Source organism: Peromyscus californicus, unplaced genomic scaffold (assembly GCF_007827085.1).
Source record: "Peromyscus californicus insignis strain IS unplaced genomic scaffold, ASM782708v3 Scaffold_22__1_contigs__length_63687245, whole genome shotgun sequence".
Lineage (NCBI taxonomy): Eukaryota > Metazoa > Chordata > Mammalia > Rodentia > Cricetidae > Peromyscus > Peromyscus californicus.
In genome coordinates, this window is record NW_026294525.1 from 4,379,153 (window position 1) to 4,397,522 (window position 18,370).

Consider the following 18,370-nt stretch of genomic DNA (forward strand, 5'->3'; position numbering starts at 1 on the left):
CTGCCTTATCAGGGATACTCTTTTTAAACTGTTAAGAATAATACCACACTTGATCTAAAGGCCCCAAACCAGGAAGGAAAATCTGTCTTATTTTAATTAATTAATTAATTAATTACTGTATTTTTGAGACAAAGTCTTCCTGTGTAGCCTTGGCTAGTCTGAAACTTGACATATAGACCAGGTTGGTCATGAACTCAGAGATCTGCCGGCCTCGGCCTCTGGAGGACTGGGATTAAAGGCTTGTGATACCATGCCCAGTGATGCCCCATGATCAGTTTTATTTGCACAGGTTATATATAAAAGAAGCTAAATAAAAGTGGACAGCACACATTCCCACACAGGCCGGTGTTTATTTTAAAAAATCAAGTAGCCGAGCCGAACTGGCAACACAGTGAACCGCTGTGCTGGGTGAGCGACGTTTATGGCATTAGCCAACTGTGGCACACTGGTTGTTGTTACGCACCGGTGGCTACCGAAATGCCCAAGAGTGTCCCTTGGTCCTGGGTCCCCTGCTAAGTAGCAGTCCTGGACACACATCACAGATATGCCAAATTGCAGGGCCAGGAAGGGATGCTGGGGAATGGGGATGAAAGGGAATTCATAAATAAATACATAAACAGGGCAATAAATAAAACAAGAGAAGGGCTTTGGGTGGGAACTAATGAGAGTGCCAAGAAGCAGGGGTGTTCCAAGGTTAGCCTTTTATGCCGAATGCCCCAGGGAAAACTTAAAGACAATGCTGAGCCAGACTCCTGGGTGTTCACAAAGAGCAGACTGACCCGAGCGTGAAGATTGCATAGGGGTTTTATGCAGCTTCCCCTAAAATCAGCAAAAGCTGGGACCATTCCAAATGGTCATCAGCCAGGAACGGATAGACAGACTGTGGTTTCTATGCAATGGAGTGAGACTCAGTGACAACGGCCGCCGGGGCACGCATTGGCAAAAACCAACCCTATGCCAGCCAAAGCGGACTCAGAGAGCCTGTGTGTGCTGCTCCAGGTCACGCAGAGCAGATCGTGTGCGTGTGCGTGTGTGTGGTGAGGCATCACATGATGCTGCAGTGTGGCATGATGGGATTTAGCACATTCTCAGGTGCACATACCTGAAGTCATCAGAGCTAGAGGAGAAATTCTCCCCATCTGGTCACTTGCTCTAATCCAATAGATAGAGCCACAGATGTTTGGAAATTTTATTCAGTACTGCCGTTAAAAGTGAGGTACTGGGAACATGCTACACATTCCTAGGATCCAGAAAAGTGTGAGTCCAGCTGGTAGCATCTTCCTGGGAACACTGGAGCCAAAGTTTGTTTATTACTTTTTTATTTTTGTTTCTGGTGTCTGTGTGGTTGGTGCGTGTGCAGCTGTACATATATGTGGAGGGTGTTGGTGTGTGTGCAGCTGTACATAATATGGAGGCCAGAGATCACCCTTGGGCATCATTCCTTAGGCACTGTTCACTTTGGTTTTTAAAAGGTTTAAATTTTTTATTTTGTAACAATGTTTGCCTGCATGTATGTATGTGTACCATGTGCATGCCTGATGCCCACAGAAGCCCGAAGAGGGCATCATATACCTTGGTTCTGGAGTTTGAGTTGGCTGTGAGCCACCATGTAGGTGCTGGGAACGAAACCCAGATCCTTTGCAAGAGCAGCAACTGCTCGTAACCCCTGAACCATCCCTTCAGCCCCCACCTTGGTGTTTTGAGACTGAACTTGCAAAGAAGTTTAATGTCTTAGTCACTGTTCTATTTCTGTGAAAAGACACCACGGCCACGGCAACTCTTGGGAAGGAAAGCGTTTAATTGGGGATTTGCTTATAGTTTCAGAGGTTTGGTCCATTTTCATCATGGCGGGGAGCATGGTACTGGAGCAGGAGCTGAGAACTACAATCTGATCCAAAGGCAGAGAGAGAGAGAGAGAACAGACAGACAGACAGACAGACAGGCTTGATATGGGCTTTAGAAAGCCCGCCCCCAGCAACACACTCCCTTCAACAAGGCCACATCTACTCCAGCAAGGCCACACCTCCTAATCCTTGTAATCTTTTAAAACAGTTCCACTATCTGGTGACCAGTCATCAAATACATGAACTTATAGGGGCCATCCTTATTCAAACCACCACAGTTAGGTTGGCTGGCCACCAGATCCCAGGAATCCTCCTGTCTCTGTCTTCCCAGTGCTGAGATTACAAACTCAAGCCCCTAGGCCTGCTTTTCATTTTTATTTTATTTTTTACATGGATTCAGGGGACTGAACTTGGGACCTCATGCTTGAGAAGCACTGTACCAACTGAACTTGTGCCTAAGTCAGGCTGTTCCTTTTATTGTGTTGAGATCTTTGTGCTTGATATATCGTGCACCCCAATAAACTTATCTGGGGGTCGGAGAACAGAGCAGCCATAATATTAAACACAGAGGTTAGGCAGTGGTAGCACACGCCTTTAATCCTAGCATTCCAGAGGCAGAGATCCATCCGGATCTTTGTGAGTTCAAAGCTACACTGGAAACAACCAGGCATGATGACTCACACCTTTAATCCCAGGAAGTGGTGGCAGAAAGCAGAAAGGTATATAAGGCGTGAGGACCAGGAACTAGGCTGGTTAAGCTTTTAGGCTTTTAGCAGCAGTTCAGCTGAGATTCATTCTGGATGAGGACTCAGAAGCTTCCAGTCTGAGGAAACAGGATCAGCTGAGGAACTGGCCAGGTGAGGTGGCTGTGGCTTGTTCTGCTTCTCTGATCTTCCAGCGTTCACCCCAATACCCAGCTCCGGGTTTGATCTTATTAATAAGACCATTTAAGATTCATGCTACAGATCTTTAACCATCTGAAGGTAGATATTGTGTCTCCTTTTGTCTCTTTTTTCCCCCAAATTTTATTTTGTGTGTGAGTGTCTTGCCTGCATGTGTGTATGTGCATTCCTGGTGCCCTTGGAGGACAGAAGAGGGTGATAGGTGGGTGCCCTGAAACGGGAGTGGTTGTGAGCCACGGTGTGCTAGACATTGAACCCGGGTCCTCCGCAGAGACCCAGCGTTCCCAGTGCTACGCCATCTCTCCAGCTCCGTGTTTTGCACTTTTGAAGCACAATGTCGCCAGCTGTCTCAGACTTCTCTGTTCTTTAGGTTTCTTCCTCCTTCCCCTGACATCCTGGGTGCTCACACGTCTGCCGCTTCACCAGGATCTCTTGAAGAAGGTGCTGAGGGATCCCACCATGGTTTTGGCTGCCTCAGGACCAACCTTGCTTATCTTTGTTGAACCCTCCTTTAACGTGTCCAGGGCAGACTCACTTGGGCTCCTGACCATGGAATTACAGTGCAGGATCCTTTGGAATTTCAAAGTTTGAACATCTGTAAGCTGCTGTTAGATGGCCCACTTAGTGTGACACTTAGAAAATGTCATCCAGCTGTGGAACTTGGGAACGGATCAAGGGAGAGGACTGAGGTCAGTATCTCAGAGGAGTGAGTTTTTTTTTGGGGGGGGGGGAGTGTTCTTTGCTTGATTTTTAATCTAACCTTCACAATTACTATCCAGCAAAGCTTTTTATCTTGAATGAATGTGGCAAGCAGACAAGTCTCTTATAATATCTAAGACTACTCTAGAAGCCCTGTGGCGTTCAGAGTTGTTCTCCACACGGCCTTATCCCATGACGGTGCCTGAATTTTGATGGACCCGTCCGATCCTGTACTTATTCAACCTTGGAGAAATGCCTTCCACCTGGAAATAATGTCTGTGAATGAACAAAGATCACATGTACTGAGGGGCAAGTTTCACGATAGCTAATGTGATTTTTTTTTTCTCTTCCTTAATGCAAGTTTTCTTCCTATAGCACCACATGTCTGAAACGATCATTGAAATTAATGAGAAAATTTTACAGACTTTTATCAACAAACACTTTTTCCGACAGGACACATGATGGCACACAGACAAGATCTCGGTGAGAAGGAGCTGCCGACACTGAAGGTTTAGATGAGTCAGGTCCACGGAGCATAGGGGCAGCAGATGAGGAGAGGGATGAGGGAGGGGTTTCCGAGAGGCCACGCTGGCTACTGGGCACCTTAAGATCTGGGAAACACCAGCACGGATGTGTGCAGGCCTATCTGCTTGCTAGCCTTTTCCCAAGCATGGGACTTCGGGAGGGATCCACAGTAAAGGACCGAGGTGGGGTATCTTACCGAGAGGATTCAGGAACGGGAAATGAGACAGAAGCTATGGGACTCAGCAAATGAAGGGCCAGCTCAAGTGCCCCCAAAACTTCAGCGCAAAGTGGGGCTAAAAACCCAGAGAGGAGGTGTGTCCTGGGCAGTCCGCAGCTAACATGGAAGAGGACAGAAGAAACCCCGAAAGGTACAGACAGCACGTCCAAGTTAAAAAATCACTCTGTACTTTTGTGTGAAACTCCCTGAATGAGGTGAAGCTGAGCACAAATGAGGGAACTGGAAATCGAGGGAGAGATGAGGTAGGCAGATGTTCCCTGGAATGGGAAAGGAGCTCCTACAGAGGTGTCCCCGAGCCAGAGGAGCTGAGTCTCACCTGCCGAGGTGGCTTCTCACCCTGCCTCGGTTGGCTGCCTTTTCTTTTTCTGAGATTCAGGGTACGACACTTCTGCAGGAATTGAATCAGATTGCCAACATAACGGGAGAGGTTTGGGTCTAAAGTAAATGCTAGCACAAATGAGATTACTGTAAGAAAACATTTCCTTTCTACATGGTGAATTAGTACTAGTTTTGTTCTCCTGCCCAGGGGTCCCCCGAAATGTCATCACTGTGGATTTATTCGCACATATCGGTGGCACAGAGGTGTCCCCTTGAGTAAGTCCAACTGAGGTAATGATTGTTCTTTGCACACAGGCTGAAAAACAAAGGACAAATCCACAGACCTTAGCATGCAAACAAAGAGAATTGATCCATCCATTGTCATAATGTCCTTGGTGCTTGGTGCTTCCTGGCAGCTGCCTGAGCAAAATCTCCATTCTCCTTTCTGATAAAAAATAAAACTGGCTCGAGACCTTTAGCATCCACCTATCTTGAGAAATGAATGTGTCGTGTGAGCTTGGGCTGTTCCCACTCGGCTCCAGTGCTGGTTTTGTTCTTGTGTTGCCACAGGCTCGGAGTAGCATGACCCAGGAGTCTGGAAAGGACACACATGTCCTTTAAGACATTGGAGGCAATCTGAGGACCGGACTAAGAAGCAGAGGCTGGATGACAGGGCTGGATGCAAGAAAGGAGTGTGTAGGAGGCAGGCAGAGGGTGAGCTTCTAGCAGGTGGGCTCTGCCAATTGACGTCAGCAAGATGAGCCGCCCCCGGATGCTGCAGACCAGCTGGGCCAGCCAACTGTGCAGGCTGCGCTGAGTGCAGAGATGTTTGCACAGTGCCACTGACAGCGTCGCTCTCAGATGCAGGCTGTCTTCTGTGCTCGCGCAAGCCCGGGAGAGAGGGTGTCCTTCTAAACCCATTCTCCTTGGTTATGTAAGTCAGGAAGCTGCAGAAACTTAAATCAGGTTTGAACGCCGCAGTGATATCATTGAATCCACAGCTTTGGGAAACAAATGATTCTGTGAGTTCAGGCAGGGGCCAAGAACTTGACCTTCCCACCTGGGGGTGAGCATGGGGTGATTTTACAGATTGATAGTGGCCCCTGAAGAAGGGCAGTGAAAGCTCAGAGAGAGGGTGTCCCTACATCACCAGAGATTTCATGATTATTGGGCACACGGGAGAGGGCAGGTATTGGTGAAATTATTAAGGCTCTCCACGTAGTTAAAAGGGAGGTTTATTTTGTGGGGTAACTTACAAGTGAAGGGATAGGCAACAGGGTCTGGGAAAGGTGTGGCGCAGTCCTGCGGTGTTCTCTGGAGAACTCTGCTCGGTCTACCTCCAGCGTCCAGATTCCAGGAACCAAGAGAGCCAGCGCATCCAGATCTCAGGTCTTCAGGGCCTCTCTTGGCCCCGCCTTGTAGGCATGACAGTTACTGAAGCCTCAATGGGGGTTGGAACTTCCAGATCAAAGCTGGAATGGCTACCCACTACAGGCAGGTGGTGTTCCACACACTTGCATAAAGTCAGTGTACAGAGGAAATGATATTGCCTATCCTTGAGTTGACCTAGTGGCTGAGGCAGAAATAAAAATCAGACACAGGTAAGGTGTTTTGCCTGGGACAGAGATGCTATGCAGATAGCAGAGTCTGGGGGTTGGAAGGGCTTTTGGGAGGGGAAAGGTGGGAATCAGCAGGTGATCCTGGTATAGGCTTCCTTGACACAGTCATCTGAACAATGCCCTGAGGAGGTGAGAACCGAGCCACACAGATGTGGTGGGAGGAGTGGCCAGGCAGTGGGGTGAGCAGCTGGAGGCCCTGGGGTTGAGCTATGCCCTGAGGGGCCTGGGGCAGCCGGAGCAGCAACATCTCAACTGTGATGGGGAAGTTGTTGGGAGAGTCTACCAGGACTCCTCACCGCCACAAAGTGTCAGTGTTTTACTTTAAGCAGAAGGGAGAAGGTAGAGAGTGTTTTCCTTACTGTTCCATTGCTGTGAGGAGGCACCGTGACCAAGACAACTTTTAGAAGAAAGTATTTAGTTTGGGGCTTGCTTACGGTCTCAGAGGCTGAGTCATGAGTGTCATGGTGGGGAGTGTTGTGGCAGGAGGTACAGGAGGCATAGTGCTGGAGAAGTAGCTGAGAGCTTACATCCTGATCTGAAGGCAGGAGGAGGAGGAGGAGGAGGAGGAGGAGGAGGAGGAGGAGGAGGAGGAAAGACAGACAGACAGGCAGACTGGGTCTGGCATGGCTTTTGAAACCTCAAACCCCACCTCCAGTGACACACATCTCCTTCAACAAGGCCACACCCCCACACCCCCTAATCCTTCCCAAACAGTTCCACTAACTGGGAACTAAGCGTTCAAATATATGAGCTTGTGGAGGCCATTTTCACTCGAACCACCACAGAGGGACTGAGCAGAGAAGTCGGAGCTACACAACTGACTGAGTCTTTAAGAGTCATTTTGGGGGACATCTGGAGACGTGGTTTTGTGTGTGTGTGTGTGTGTGTGTGTGTGTGTGTGTGTGTGTGTGTGTGTGGTGTATGTATGTGCGTGTGTGTATAAAACACAGACCTGAAAATGTCACCCATTGGAAGGACTCCAGGCAGAGGCAGAAGAGGAACACTTGTGGGCTGTGAGAGATGAGTCAAGGCCCCACTCTGCTTCTGGCTGCCCTGCTTGGGGGAAGCTCTGTCACCATCCACAATAGCTGAGGACAGCCTTCCTCTCCTGCCTACCATGTGGCAGGCACAGAGCAGGCGCCAACTTCCTAAGCATGGGATATCTAGGTTGTGACCAATTAGGTTGTTAGAAGCAGGAAGTCTGGGCTGATTTTAGAAAATCAGATGGAACAGTGTTCTGGATATGTGCGTGCTTCTCCAGGGATGCCAAGATTACTAAAACTTGGCAGTCACACAGACTTTAGAAGATATGTACAGAACTTCATGGAGGTCAGGAAGGACAGATTTCAGGCAGTATATAGTATGGATTCTTTTTTTTTTTTTTATTTTCTTGAGACAGGGTTTCTTTGTGTAGCTTTGCACCTTTCCTGGATCTCGCTCTGTAGCCCAGGCTGTCCTCGAACTCATAGAGATCCACCTGGCTCTGCCTCCCGAGTGCTGGGATTAAAGGCGTGTGCCACCACCGCCTGGCTGGATGTCAGTCTCCAGGGTACTATTGAGAGGTGACAGAGTATCCAAGCTGTGAGACTTAGTCGGGTGTCTTTAGGTCCTCAGGGACCTGACACTGAGGGAGTTGCCAGACCCTTGCCTTTCTTCTTCTCTTTTGTTTCTGGGCACAAGATGAGTGGCTTTGCTCCAGCATGTGTTTCCACCACGACAGGCTGACACAGACCCCCAAACAACAGGGCCAACCAATCCCACCTCAGGGACACCAGCTTTTCCAAGGGCACGGCACTATATCCAATGACTAAGCCATGGAACCAGTCCACATGTCCGTCAGTGCATGAGTAAAGATAATGTTGATTTATTCAGCCATTAAGAAAACAACATTATGTCTGCAGAGAACCTGATGTGAAGGAAAATAAGCCAAGCTCAGAAAGATGACTATCTTGTTCTGTATTTCATATGTGGAACCTAAATTGTATGCGCACAGCACAGATACACATTATACATGAAAACATATGGGGAACTACCTGAGAAGGGGAGGAAGGAAGGAGGGACAAGGAAGGCTGTTGCCATGACTACAGACAAAGAAGATACCGTGCTTGAACTAATATGGTCTGAAGCCTATGGCTTCTTACAATGAATGTACACTAATAATTTATTTTTAATTTTTTTTCTGTTTTTTTTTTGAGACAGGGTTTCTCTGTGTAGCTTTGCGCCTTTCCTGGAACTCACTCTGTAGCCCAGACTGGCCTCGAACTCACAGAGATCCTCTTGCCTCTGCCTCCCAAGTGCTGAGATTAAAGGCGTGCGCCACCACTGCCCGGCCACTAATAATTTTTAAAGGGACAAATAAAATTGCAAACAAGAGAAGAGAAAAGAAAACATTCACGCTGGGAAGCAGTGTGTGCAGCCTTGTGAGTGAGACTACGCTGACTGAAGGTTGTGGTAGTGTCTGTGGGCTCAGTGATGCTGAAGGTGGGGCGTGGCTACTGGGACTGATTTGACTACTCCCACCTTTTACGGTAACTGTGTGATGGGCTCCCTAACCATGCCTTGGCCATGCGCACATGATCAACCTGAGGCTGCAGAACACGTGTAGCAGAGGGCTATTTTCTTTTAAATTTGCCCTTGTGTAATGAGAACCATTAGAGAAGGTCATATTTTTGTCATTTGGTAGATGTTTCAGAGTGTTGCATGTGTGGTGGAACTGGCCCCTTCTTTTCTCACTTCTTCTCTCTCTCTTTTTCCTTCTATTGATTCTCTCTGCCTGTCAGTCCCTCCTCTTCTCCTGCCTTGCTATTGGCTGTTCAGTTTTTTATTAGACCAATCTGTGGTGGTATTGTGTTCCCCAAAATATTGTGCACCCTAATAAACTTATCTGGGGTCAGAGAACAGAAAAGCCACTGGATACTTAGGATAGGCAGTGGTAGCACACGCCTTTAATCCTAGCATTCCAGAGGCAGAAATCCATCTGTTCAAGGATACAGCCAAGCATGGTGACTCACGCCTTTAACCCCAGAAAACGAGCCTTTAATCCCAGGGAGTGATGGTAGAAAGCAGAAAGGTATATAAGGTGTGAGGACCAGAAACTAGAAGCTTTTAGCTGGTTAAGCTTCAGGCTTTCGAGCAGCAGTTCAGCTGAGATCCATTTGGATGAGGACACAGAAGCTTCCAGTCTGAGGAAACAAGACCAGTTGAGAAGTTGGCCAGGTGAGGATGGAACCCAGGACCTCAAAGTAAGCACTGGACCATGAAACGACACCCCCAGCTCCTTTGCAGTTGAAGTTATTTTATTGCCCTTCCATAAGCAGCCTTTTCAGATGTTGGAATCTGCCTGATGCTGTGACTTCCTGAGGGCATATAGTCTACTGGAGAAAGATGTGTCACCGGTACAGATGGTTAACATCACCACGTCCTCTTCGATGTGCTCTGCTGCCTCCTTTACTTGCGCCCACAGGAGCCGACCAACTATCCCTGGGATGTTGACCACTGGGAACCAGATCCGCAAAAACAGCTGAACCAATTTTCCACGTTCAGCTTGGCATCTCCGTTGATGAGAGTCAAACCACTTAGCATCTTATTCTCAGACAGGTTTGTGGCGTCTGCCTGTGGGAGGCAGACACAGTTGCATTTGGAGTTTTTATTTGTGAGCTAAGCTTAGCAAACGCAGCTCAAACATTTTACAGGGAACTGAGGGTGCATAAAGCTGCTGCCTAATTCAGCCCCCCTCCCCCTGGACTTGCTCTCAAGGGTGGCCTGGCGCATCACATGATGCTTATTTGGAACCTGGCAGTAGTATCAACGGATAATTTATCTCACACAGAACATTGCATTTTAAGGTAATGATTGTACATCCGAAGTGTACTAACAGTTCACTGGAAAGTTCAAGGTGTTCACTGAACTATACCTTTCACAGCAGATGCAGCAGGCGGAATACAGAAAAACATTTTCATGAGACCTCCTTTGCCCGGGTTCTTAATTTCTTCATCACACATGGAAAGACCTCAGAGCAAAACAGCCTGTGAGATTTGACTTACCTGTGCCTCGGTATGGATTGCAGCCAGCGTGGTCCCCTGCCCTACCCCAGAGCTCCGTTCTCAGAGCTATTTCCTTGTGTGCTTGCTGTCTGCATAGGCAGCAGCTCTCTTCCTTTACCCCAAGGCAATTTGGAGAGTGTTGGAAAGGACAAAGTGACAAGAACACATATGAGTTACCTTTGTCTCGTCCCCATGTGACACAGTAAATAAACCTAAGCACTGGCTGCTCTGGACGTGGTCCTTAGCTCAGGGCAGCAGGAGCTGTGGACATGGAGATCCTCCTCCCAGACCACAGGGCCTGTGGATGACCACAGCTGCCTCCTAGACACCCACCCTAAGTGCTCAGGAAGTCCTCAGTCCGATGCCTCCAGCCAGCGCTGTCCCTGGGTGTGAGGTCTTGCCTTCAAGCTTCCCTGGGGCTGGTGGGAATGGTCTAGCCTGGTGGCATCTGGCCTTCAGTCTTCAACCTGCTCCCGTTCCCCTCCCGCACAGATTCCTCTAGTAGACGGTCCTTGAGGAGCCACTTGGGAAGAGCTGGAATTTTCCTGAGCTGCTCAGCTTAGCTTGGAAGCCCCAGTCCCTGGAGCTGACAGAAGCGCAGGGGGCAGGGAGTTTGCGGCCACCATGCCCGCCCCACCCCTCTCTAGGGATGCTTTAACACAGGAGGAGCAGGGCTGTGAGGCTGAGCTCAGGTTCCAAAAGGCTGGCTGCTCTCCACAGTCCTCTAAAGTGGGCTCGGTTAACTAAATAGACATTAAAACAAACTTCTGCACAGCCAGTAGGAAGTGTGCGAAAGACAGCTGGCTACTTTGTATCCGAGGCAGGGGGAACAGCGAGCTTTCGAGCTGAACCTAAAAGGGCAAAACTTGCTCCTGACCGGTGAGCGGGAAAATTAGGGCATGACTACTCCAGTACGAGGGGCTTAACAAACGCAGCCTCACCACACTGGCTCCCAGCTGTCCAACCAATCCAGGAATTTTGTTGCCTTGCTGTAGGATACAGTGAAGTGTGGATTTTTGTCCCATCACAGCCTTGGCCTTCCCAACCTGAAACCTCTACAACAGTGGTTCTCAACCTGTGGGTCGTGATCCCCTTTGGGGGGATCAAATGACCCTTTCACAGGGGTTGCATATCATTACGATTCATAACAGTAGCACAGTTATGGCTATGAAGGAGCAATGCAGTAGTATATGGTTGATGTAAATATAACACGAAGAACTGCATTAAAAGGTCGCGGCATCAGGGAGGTTGAGAGCCGCTGCTCTGGAGCCATCGACTGGAAGACGTTCTCAGAAGAGTGCCCTGAGTGGCCACCCTCTGTCTGAGGGGACAGATGCTGGGACTTGGGGTGACATTTACACAGACTTGGTCTGTTGGTCCCTTCCTTACCCCACCATCTGTGGGAGGCACAGGGAAGAGAGGTGGGGAGGGCTGCGTGCTGTAAGCAGACCCTTCCCCTATCTTACGTACATTGAGCTGTAGCTGTAATGGACACACAAGAGTCTGCGCTGGCTTCTCCAGACTTCCTAGTACACAGTGACAGGCCTCCCTAGCTCCTGGCTCCCTGCACTAAGCCCAAGTATCCCGGAGGGGCCAAAATATTTGCCATTTGGCCTCATGCCTAGAGTGGAAACTTGGGCTGTTTAGCTTCACTTATTTCCTTCTTTAAAAAAGAAATCGGCTTATTAACTTTAGGCATAATTTGTGTATGTAGAAACGAAGCCCAGTCGAGTGTACTCTCTGATTAGTTCTGACAAGAGCGTGCAGCAATGGAACCGCTACCATAATCCAGTTATGAAGATGTTTCCATGGCCCCCCAAGTTCCCTTCAGGCAGGGACAATCACTTCTCAGCAGCTTCTTTCTAAGGTCTCAGAAAAACAGAGCCATACACTTTTAACTTGGCTGGACTTCCGTGGAGGCACAGAATGCTGGTGAAGTTCATTCTGCTATGGACCGAATATTTGTGTTCTCTAGAAATCACACGTTGAAGCCTACCTCTCACGAGGTGATATTAGGAGGTGGGCCTTTGGGAGTGGTGAGGCCTTAGGGATGGAGCCCTTTAGATGGTGTGTGTGTGTGTGGGAACAAGGAATCCCTCTGCTCTCTACCTGTGAGGAGACACAGGTAGGCAGGGCTACCTGCAAACCAGGAATCGGGCACTTATTAGACACCTGATCCACAAAGAACACCCTGGACTTCATCTCCAGAGCTGTTGGTGGTTTAAGGGTGTGCCTGGTGTTTAAACCACCCACCGATGGACATTGCAATACAACAGTCTGGACTGAAGAAGATGTACACATTTTGCTGTTTGATTGTACCCATTTGTGGCAGCTGAATCCTGGGTCTTCCACACTCAACCACAGCTTGCTCATTCTCTGTGGGATAGAGTGCAGGTACACGTGGATTAGTTCTAACTTTCAGATAGGTATGAGTGAGAAGATACGCTTGGTGTGTTTGTGATGTATTTCTCCTCTCCATTCCCCTTGGAGAGGAGAAAAGTGTCTGTGTACTGGGAAGAGGAACCTCCATTGAAGACTGGCCTCTGTAGGACTGGCCTGTAGGCAAGTCTAGGGGAATTTTCTTTTCTTTTTCAAGACAGGGTTTCTCTCTGTAGTCCTGGCTGTCCTGGAACTTGCTCTGTAGAGGTCCACCTGCCTCTGCCTCTGCCTCCCAAGTGCTGGAATTAAAGGCATGCACCACTACCCGACTTTTGAATTTTCTTGATTAATGACTGATGTGGGAGGGCCCAGCCTACTGTGGGTGTTGCCACCCCTGGCCAGGTGGACCTGATCTGTGTAAGAGGGCGAGCAAGCCATGGAGTGGAGTTCCTCTATTGCTCCGAAGGGCCCGCTTCAGCTCTCTACTGACTTCCCTCCATGCCTGGCTGTGATCTTGGAGTTGTAAGGTGTCCTCTGGAAACCCTTTCCTCCCCAGCTTGCTTCTGAGTCTTGGTGTTTGGTCACAGCAACAGGAAGCAAAGAAGCCCCACATCACGTGAGTACTCTCCAGTCTTCTGTATTATGTGAAAAAACAATTATGGACAATTGGTGCTATGCTGTCCCCTAAATATTAGATGGATTTCCCCAGGGAAGCCTTCCTACTTTGAAGATTTCTTTATGAAAGTACTTTTTTTAAAGTAGCTTTATTGTGGAATAATTTACAAGCCCTAAAATTCGTGTGTCAAAAGCACACAGGTTTAAAGCATTTCGGTAAATTTCCACAGCGGTGTGCCCTCCTCACACCTCTCCGGGGTCAAGCGTTGTCAGTCCCTGGAGTCTGGAAAACTGTTGGCCCTCTTTCTGTTGTGGTACGTAACAAACATCTGTTGATGTCTACGTAACAAACAACCTTTTCTCTTAATAGTCGATCAGTTAACATGTTGTTTTTGATGTTCACTCATTTGGCTTTGCACGTCAGCAGAGTGTGTGTGCTTTTTACTTCATTCACTCAGTAAGATTCCATGAATGGACATAACACAGTCTTTGGTTTTCATGTGGTAGCTGATAAACATTTGAAAACATACTCTCTGGTTTGGTTTTGGTTTTGTTAACTAACCCATTAACGTGAACACATCAATCTTTGTGAAGATATGTTTTTATTTATCTAGCGGTGAAACCACTGGGCTATGCAATTAGGGATATTGCTTTAACTTTTATTTATTTACTCGTATGTTTATCTGTTTATGGACAGTGTCTTTCCTTGGGCGTTCACTGCGATGCCTGTCCATACCTTCTGGAGCAATGCTGAAGGGTGTGGTATTAGGGATTGCCCTTGCCTCCTTGAGTCTAGTGGAATAATAGCTGCTCATTCTGTACCACGAGGTGTGACATTCTTTCTCAAGTTGTTCCCTGCCCTGTGGAAGCGCAGCCACTGTCTCCTCTCAGTCCCTTTCGCTGATGAGACTCCTCAGCCTGTAGTCTTCCCTTCCTGGGTATGGAGAGCCCAGCTCTCAGTCCATCCCTCCTCTTGCTCTATTTCTGGCTGCTTTTTCTTTCTCTGATTGTTTAGAGCCTCTCTATATTTATCCTGTTTGAGACCCACCAAGCTTCCAGAGTCTGCAGATTGATTTCTTTGATCCATTCCGAGAAATGATCAGCCGTTTCTCTTCAGTTACTGCTTCTGTCCCCACTTGGTTATTCCCGTCTGTCTGGGGCTTTAAGTCATGCGAACCTGCTTCCGGTCATCCCTGTTCTGCCTTTGGGTTGTGTTCTGCACGGCTGTGCACATCTGTCTTTTATCAGCTCGGTCTATGTGTTGCCTTTAAACTTTAGACTTGTCTACTGTCCTCTTTCTTTGGCTTATGGCATCTTTCAATTCCAGGACTCATTTTTGGGGCTCTTTTCAAGCCCAGTGTGGTGCTGTTCAGTTAAAATGTTTGAACCCAGATGAGCTGGGGGGACCAGTGAGCAGCCTCTCCCTGGTCTGCTTGGAATATGTCATTGCATTGTTCCTGTCAACCTCACTGCCTGAGCAGACTCCTCTTCCCTTTGGGTTCCTGGCACCGTCTCCTCCCCGATCCCCTGCCTCTCACCACGGCCTTTTCCAGAGCCTTTCCAACCCTGTAACTGAAGAGATCCTTCTAAGAGGCATCTCACATTGAGCCGTTCTTCCCAGCAATAGAGACATTGCTGTCTGTCCATCTGGCCCAGAGCCAAAGCAGGATTGCTAGCAGGACCTCCAGGGTTTTCCACTGCCATGTGTGCTGGTCTCTGCTATTTATTTTTTCTCCTGCTTCAGACATGCTAGGCATGCTCTCGCCCAAGTCCACTCTAACACCATCAGCTCCACAAGACCCCTCTTAACTCATCCCATTGCCTACTGTGTTTGTTTGTCCCCCAAAGCACGGAGCCCGTTATAGCATGTCACTTCCCCACGTCCTTAATTGTCTGGTCTCCAACTTTAAGGCAGGAAGAGTTTATTCTGGCTTAAGGTTTGAGGGGCTATGTTCCATCCTGTTAGGAAAGGCCTGGCAGCATGACCAACGGGGTGACTGGTCACATTGTGTCCACACTCTGGAAGCAGCAAGTGAACAACCAGAATATCAAATCTCAAGGCCCGCCCTCCAGGACTCACTTCCATCAGCAAGACTCCACCCACTAGGGGTTTTACCACCTTCTCAAACAGCCCCACCAGCTGGGGACCAAGTGTTCAGACACACAAGGCTTTGATGGGGACATTCCAACCACAACATGGCCTTAACAGATTGTCCCAGCATGTGTTCACATCATGTGCCAGGATGTTCTGAGACGGAAGCCCAGGACTTACCTGATTTCCCTTCCAATGGGCTTCTCCTCTGTCGCAGTCGCCTCCAGGATCCACTTGGTGTGTCAGGACATGTCTCCTGCCCCTGTTCATTCAGAAACACCAATCATGGGATACCAACCAAGGCCCATGGATGTGTTCTCAAAGTGGGATTTGTGCTCGTGTCTAGAAGGTCTGTGATCTCCTTTAGAAGTCTGGAATGTGTCCGTGGAGAGACACTCCTGGCAGACAACATTTCAAAGGCTTACTCCTCCCAACATGGAACGACTATATCTATATTAATCAAGGTTCATTTGCAGGTATTTTTGTGCATAATTCTTAACTCTTATTTTTACACAAGACAATTTAGAAAGCAGACATACTCAAAGCTAAGTGATGAGGCCCTCAAAAATCACCAAGAGAAAAAAATTGTGAGGAGTCATGTTGTAAAATTCAGGCCTCAAAAATCTTTAAAAAATTATTTTATGTTTATGAATATTTTACCTGCATGCATGTCTGTACTCCATGTACCTGTCTGGTGTCTACAGGAGTCCGAAGAAGGACACTGGTTTCCCTGGGTTTGGAGCTATTTTAAACCTTTATTTTAAACTTTCTATTCCTTTCTCTCGATTTATAAAATTAAAACCCAAGACCATCTAGTTAGTGCCGTCGAGGGCTGAGGCTTTTCTTAGACAGCAATGTGCAGCCAGGGAGGAGGATAGAACGCATGCATGCAGCTGAGGTGATCCGTTGCAGCAGAATGAAGCTGCTGGGAAGCCAGCATTGGCAGAGCTGGGAGACTTCCTGATGGAGACCTTACATCTTTGGCGGCCGGGTGCCCTTCCTCCACTGCACACACCCAGGGTGCTGGAATGTTGAAATACAGGGAAGACACAAGGGTATTTGAGAATAAAATACAGGCAGAACGTTTTCTAGTTCTCCGTCCCCATGCGAGATTACTGCATGTTTGTGAGCAGTGCTCCTGGAGGGACGGGGAAGGTAGAGGTTCATTTAACAAGTCTCGCAATTCCTTTCATACGGCAGTGTTGCAAGCGACTGTAAGTTATGGCTTGCCATGCGCGGGCAGCCTGGCCTGCGCTCCCTCCCTCGGTCCTCGGCCACAGCAGGGCGACCCGACTCCAGAAGAGGGGTGGCTGCCTGATCCAATGCCAGGCAGCGCTTGCACCAAGCTCACGCTTCCCTGTCTCGCTCTTCAGCACCCAGGCGCTCTCAGCTCAGGGCAAGGAGCCAGGCCGCGGCAATGACGCAAGTGTTCATGAGAGCAGGGGCGGGGCCGGCGGATGATAGGCACCACCCACCCTGCCGTGTCCTTGGTGAACATGAGCGCAGGGGCGGGGCCAGCGGATGACAGGCACCACCCACCCTGTCGTGTCCTTGGTGAATATCAGTGGCTGGACTCAGTCCTCCACCAGGACCTGACCCACCTCCTTCCTCAAGACAGCTTCTGGTTCCCCGTCTCTCCACTGACATCTGTTCACGACTCCATCTGCAGATATTTCCAAAATGTACCATTTTACCCATTTTTTTGAGTGCTAAAAAAAAGGCCTAATAATTTTCTGGTAGTATTTCTAACCCAGCTTCCTTAATTTTCTACTGAAAAACTGTCCACCAAAGTCCATCATCCAACAGTTTAGTAAACTCCATGATATTTGTGACATCTAGTCTCTGCTGAGCACTTACTCATGACAGGAGAGGGGCTGGGAGGAACATGAAGGATGGTGGCTATTTCTGAAGCTGTCTTAAGGCTAAGGCCTCATGCCCATTTCTTCTTCATGGTGCACTCAAATTGCCACATGCCACATTCAATATAAACAGAGCCATCAGCAGCATTTATGGGTCACATCCTGATGATGCTGAGTGAAGATGTCATCCTTAGCTTTTCTTTCACTGGTCACCTTGCCCCAGTCCCTCTCTGGTGGCACCGAATCTCCACCCTTGCTGGAGAGAAAAGTCAGGGAGCTGTGGGCAGCTGTGTGGTTACCTCCTAACTCGCTTTCCTTCGCTGGCAATCCCCGACGTGTTCGCTCCTATGAAGAGACGCGCAGACAGCTTATTCTGCTGCAAAGATGTGACGGGGAGATGAGGGCTGGAAGCCATAGTTCCCAACATAGGGTGTGGAACCTAGGGCTGCCGGGCACCACCGTGGTCTTAGAATCTGGGGTTCACCTCCAGCCTCAGCTGTTTTTAACTCTCCCAAGAGAGAGAACCAAGAAGAGAAAGGTCTGGAAGTCCAAAGAGCAGCCCCCCTCTGCCCCTGGGTGTTATCTATGGTCTTCGAGTAAATTTGGGGATTGGAGAAGGGGAATTAGAACTGCTTTGGATTTATGAATCGTCAGGGCGAGCTCTTTGCAGCTGCTTAACCTGAAGTTACTGCTCTGAGGGCAGCCCCGCCTCCCCTCAGTGGTTAGTGATGAGCTTTGGCTTATGTACTGTGAAGTTCTGGCATGCTATCTTCAGGACAGACCCCAATCAGGCAGCTGGCAGCCTCAGCAAAGCTCAGTGTGAATATTTTCGGCCATCTCCTAGGTCCTGTGGCTGCTCCTAGGGCTGGCTCCCACGGAGGCAATGTGTTTTCTACTTCTACTGCATCCTGACCCCTAGAAAGTCCTCACCCCACTGTCTAGCTCCTGGGGTTCCCCTCTGGGTGGGTCTGGAGAAAAAAAGGAAGGCACTGTGAGTGTGGACTTCTCACCTCCCAGGGTAGCAGAGGCAAACCACTTCAGTTTGTGGTAGGTAGCTAGCCACGATTAGATACATCAGAGTGAATTTATCTTGTTAGAGATCTGCATGCAAGTCCACATCCCACTGTAATCCGTTCAGGATCCCCAGAGCTCTTTCTAGATTGCTTTTGCTGCTGCTGCTGCTGCAGCTCCTTGAATCGCATGCATAGTTGGAGTCTTGTTCTGTGTAACAACGGGC

General features: G+C 48.7%; 1 long non-coding RNA gene across 1 annotated transcript; it reads right to left on the reverse strand.

Annotated features, from left to right (window-relative positions):
* Positions 1-1,778: 1,778 nt before the first annotated feature.
* Positions 1,779-17,801, reverse strand: LOC128118279 (uncharacterized). Its single transcript, XR_008221096.1, has 2 exons — positions 15,455-17,801; positions 1,779-9,757 (listed from the first exon to the last, which is right to left on the reverse strand). It is a non-coding gene; the product is annotated as an uncharacterized LOC128118279 (long non-coding RNA).
* Positions 17,802-18,370: the final 569 nt, after the last annotated feature.